Genomic DNA, 5,719 nt, shown 5'->3' on the forward strand with positions numbered 1-5,719 from the left:
GGGCCACATCAGTCAAAGTCAAAACACCGGGCCACATCAGTTAAAGTAAAAACACTGGGGCACATCAGTCAAAGTCAAAACACCGGGCCACATCAGTTAAAGTAAAAACACCGGGCCACATCAGTCAAAGTCAAAACACCGGGCCACATCAGTGAAAGTCAAAACACCGGGCCACATCAGTCAAAGTCAACACCGGGCTACATCAGTTAAAGTAAAAACACCGGGCCACATCAGTTAAAGTAAAAACACCGGGCCACATCAGTCAAAGTCAAAACACCGGGCCACATCAGTGAAAGTCAAAACACCGGGCCACATCAGTCAAAGTCAAAACACCGGGCCACATCAGTGAAAGTCAAAACACCGGGCCACATCAGTTAAAGTAAAAACACCGGGCCACATCAGTTAAAGTCAAAACACCGGGCCACATCAGTGAAAGTCAAAACACCGGGCCACATCAGTCAAAGTCAAAACACCGGGCCACATCAGTCAAAGTCAAAACACCGGGCCACATCAGTCAAAGTCAAAACACCGGGCCACATTAGTCAAAGTCAAAACACCGGGCCATATCAGTTAAAGTCAAAACACCGGACCACATCAGTCAAAGTAAAAACACCGGGCCACATCAGTCAAAGTAAAAACACTGGACCACATCAGTTAAAGTCAAAACACCAGGCCACATCAGTGAAAGTCAAAACACCGGGCGACATCAGTGAAAGTCAAAACACCGGGCCACATCAGTTAAAGTAAAAACACCGGGCCACATCAGTCAAAGTCAAAACACCGGGCCACATCAGTCAAAGTAAAAACACCGGGCCACATCAGTCAAAGTCAAAACACTGGACCACATCAGTCAAAGTCAAAACACCGGGCCACATCAGTCAAAGTCAAAACACCGGGCTACATCAGTTAAAGTAAAAACACCGGGCCACATCAGTCAAAGTCAAAACACCGGGCACATCAGTCAAAGTCAAAACACCGGGCCACATCAGTTAAAGTAAAAACACCGGGCCACATCAGTCAAAGTCAAAACACCGGGCCACATCAGTCAAAGTCAAAACACCGGGCCACATCAGTCAAAGTCAAAACACCGGGCCACATCAGTTAAAGTAAAAACACCGGGCCACATCAGTCAAAGTCAAAACACCGGACCACATCAGTCAAAGTCAAAACACCGGCCCACATCAGTTAAAGTAAAAACACCGGGCCACATCAGTCAAAGTCAAAACACCGGACCACATCAGTCAAAGTCAAAACACCGGGCCACATCAGTCAAAGTCAAAACACCGGACCACATCAGTCAAAGTCAAAGTCAAAGTCAAAACACCGGACCACATCAGTCAAAGTCAAAACACCGGGCCACATCAGTCAAAGTCAAAACACCGGGCTACATCAGTTAAAGTAAAAACACCGGGCCACATCAGTTAAGGTCAAAACACCGGGCCACATCAGTCAAAGTCAAAACACCGGGCCACATCAGTTAAAGTAAAAACACCGGGCCACATCAGTCAAAGTCAAAACACCGGGCCACATCAGTTATAGTCAAAACACCGGGCCACATCAGTCAAAGTCAAAACACCGGACCACATCAGTCAAAGTCAAAACACCGGACCACATCAGTCAAAGTCAAAACACCGGACCACATCAGTCAAAGTCAAAACACCGGACCACATCAGTCAAAGTCAAAACACCGGACCACATCAGTCAAAGTCAAAACACCGGACCACATCAGTCAAAGTCAAAACACCGGGCCACATCAGTCAAAGTCAAAACACCGGGCCACATCAGTCAAAGTCAAAACACCGGGCCACATCAGTCAAAGTCAAAACACCGGACCACATCAGTCAAAGTCAAAACACCGGACCACATCAGTCAAAGTCAAAACACCGGGCCACATCAGTCAAAGTCAAAACACCGGACCACATCAGTCAAAGTCAAAACACCGGACCACATCAGTCAAAGTCAAAACACCGGACCACATCAGTCAAAGTCAAAACACCGGGCCACATCAGTCAAAGTCAAAACACCGGACCACATCAGTCAAAGTCAAAACACCGGGCCACATCAGTCAAAGTCAAAACACCGGGCCACATCAGTCAAAGTCAAAACACCGGGCTACATCAGTTAAAGTAAAAACACCGGGCCACATCAGTCAAAGTCAAAACACCGGGCACATCAGTCAAAGTCAAAACACCGGGCCACATCAGTTAAAGTAAAAACACCGGGCCACATCAGTCAAAGTCAAAACACCGGGCTACATCAGTCAAAGTCAAAACACCGGGGCACATCAGTCAAAGTCAAAACACCGGGCTACATCAGTCAAAGTCAAAACACCGGGCCATATCAGTCAAAGTCAAAACACCGGGCTACATCAGTCAATGTCAAAACACCGGGCCACATCAGTCAAAGTCAAAACACCGGGGCACATCAGTTAAAGTCAAAACACCGGGCCACATCAGTCAAAGTCAAAACACCGGGGCACATCAGTCAAAGTCAAAACACCGGGCTACATCAGTTAAAGTAAAAACACCGGGCCACATCAGTCAAAGTCAAAACACCGGGCTACATCAGTCAAAGTCAAAACACCGGGCTACATCAGTCAAAGTCAAAACACCGGGGCACATCAGTCAAAGTCAAAACACCGGGCCACATCAGTTAAAGTCAAAACACCGGGCCACATCAGTCAAAGTCAAAACACCGGGCTACATCAGTTAAAGTCAAAACACCGGGCTACATCAGTCAAAGTCAAAACACCGGGCTACATCAGTCAAAGTCAAAACACCGGGCCACATCAGTCAAAGTCAAAACACCGGGCTACATCAGTCAAAGTCAAAACACCGGGCCACATCAGTTAAAGTAAAAACACCGGGCCACATCAGTCAAAGTCAAAACACCGGGCTACATCAGTCAAAGTCAGAACACCGGGCCACATCAGTCAAAGTCAAAACACCGGGCTACATCAGTCAAAGTTAAAACACCGGGGCACATCAGTCAAAGTCAAAACACCTAGGCACATCAGTCAAAGTCAAAACACCGGACCACATCAGTCAAAGTCAAAACACCGGGGCACATCAGTCAAAGTCAAAACACCGGGCCACATCAGTCAAAGTCAAAACACCGGGCTACATCAGTCAAAGTCAGAACACCGGGTTACATCAGTCAAAGTCAAAACACCGGGCTACATCAGTCAAAGTCAAAACACCGGGCCACATCAGTCAAAGTCAGAACACCGGGCCACATCAGTCAAAGTCAAAACACCGGGCTACATCAGTCAAAGTCAAAACACCGGGCCACATCAGTCAAAGTCAAAACACCGGGCCACATCAGTTAAAGTCAAAACACCGGGCCACATCAGTCAAAGTCAAAACACCGGGCCACATCAGTCAAAGTAAAAACACCGGGCCACATCAGTCAAAGTAAAAACACCGGGCCACATCAGTCAAAGTCAAAACACCGGGCCACATCAGTCAAAATTAAAACACTGGGGCACATTAGTCAAAGTCAAAACACCGGGCCACATAAGTCAAAGTCTAAACACCGGGGCACAACAGTCAAAATCAAAACTCTTGGCCACATCAGTCAAAGTCAAAACACTGAGGCACATTAGTCAAATTCAAAACACCGGGCCACATCAGTCAAAATTAAAACACTGGGGCACATAGGTCAAAGTCAAAACACCGGGCCACATCAGTCAAAGTAAAAACACCGGGCCACATCAGTCAAAGTCAAAACACCGGGTCACATCAGTCAAAGTCAAAACACTGGGCCACATCAGTGAAAGTCAAAACACCGGACCACATCAGTGAAAGTCAAAACACCGGGCCACATCAGTCAAAGTCAGAACACCGGGCCACATCAGTCAAAGTCAAAACACCGGGCCACATCAGTGAAAGTCAAAACACCGGACCACATCAGTGAAAGTCAAAACACCGGGCCACATCAGTCAAAGTCAGAACACCGGGCCACATCAGTCAAAGTCAGAACACCGGACCACATCAGTCAAAGTCAGAACACCGGGCCACATCAGTCAAAGTCAAAACACCGGACCACATCAGTGAAAGTCAAAACACCGGGCCACATCAGTCAAAGTCAGAACACCGGGCCACATCAGTCAAAGTCAAAACACCGGGCCACATCAGTCAAAGTCAAAACACCGGGCCACATCAGTCAAAGTCAAAACACCGGGCCACATCAGTCAAAGTCAAAACACCGGGCCACATCAGTCAAAGTCAAAACACCGGGCCACATCAGTCAAAGTCAAAACACCGGGCCACATCAGTCAAAGTCAAAACCCCGGGTCACATCAGTCAAAGTCAAAACCCCGGGCCACATCAGTCAAAGACAAAACACTGAGGCACATTAGTCAAATTCAAAACACCGGGTCACATCAGTCAAAGTCAAAACACTGGGCCACATCAGTCAAAGACAAAACACTGAGGCACATTAGTCAAAGTCAAAACACCAGGCCACATCAGTCAAAGTCAAAACACCGGGTCACATCAGTCAAAGTCAAAACACTGGGCCACATCAGTCAAAGACAAAACACTGAGGCACATTAGTCAAATTCAAAACACCGGGCCACATCAGTCAAAATTAAAACTCTTGGCCACATCAGTCAAAGTCAAAACACTGGGCCACATCAGTCAAAGTCAAAACACCGGGGTACATCATTTAAAGTCAAAACACTTGGCCACATCAGTCAAAGTCAAAACACCGGGGCACATCAGTTAAAGTCAAAACACCGGGCCACATCAGTCAAAGTCAAAACACCGGGGCACATCAGTTAAAGTCAAAACACCGGGCCACATCAGTGAAAGTCAAAACACCGGGGCACATCAGTGAAAGTCAAAACACCGGGGCACATCAGTTAAAGTCAAAACACAGGGCCACATCAGTGAAAGTCAAAACACCGGGGCGCATCAGTTAAAGTCAAAACACCGGGCTACATCAGTCAAAGTCAAAACACCGGGGCACATCAGTTAATTTCAAAACACCGGAGCACATCAGTCAAAGTCAAAACACTGGATCACATCAGTCAAAGTCAAAACACTGGGCCACATCAGTCAAAGTCAAAACACCGGGCACACCAGTTAAAGTCAAAACACCAGGCCACATTAGTTAATGTCAAAACACCGTGGCACATCAGTTAAAGTCAAAATTCTTGGCCACATCAGTCAAAGTCAAAACATAGGTGCACATCAGTTAAAGTCAAAACACCGGACCACATCAGTCAAAGTCAAAACACCGGGCCACATCAGTCAAAGTCAAAACACCGGGCCACATCAGTCAAAGTCAAAACACCGGGCCACATCAGTCAAAGTCAAAACACTGAGGCACATTAGTCAAAGTCAAAACACAGGGCCACATCAGTCAAAGTCAAAACACCGGGCCACATCAGTCAAAGTCAAAACACCGGGCCACATCAGTCAAAGTCAAAACACTGGACCACATCAGTCAAAGTCAAAATACCGGGCCACATCAAAGTCAAAACACAGGGCCACATCTGTCAAAGTCAAAACATCGGGCCACATCAGTCAAAGTCAAAACACAGGGCCACATCTGTCAAAGTCAAAACATCGGGCCACATCAGTCAAAGTAAAACACCGAGCACACCAGTTAAAGTCAAAACACCGGGGCACATCAGTTAAAGTCAAAATACTTGGCCACATCAGTCAAAGTCAAAACATAGGTGCACATCAGTTAAAGTCAAAACACCGGGCCA

The sequence above is a fragment of the Mya arenaria genome, chromosome 10 (assembly GCF_026914265.1).
Source record: "Mya arenaria isolate MELC-2E11 chromosome 10, ASM2691426v1".
NCBI lineage: Eukaryota > Metazoa > Mollusca > Bivalvia > Myida > Myidae > Mya > Mya arenaria.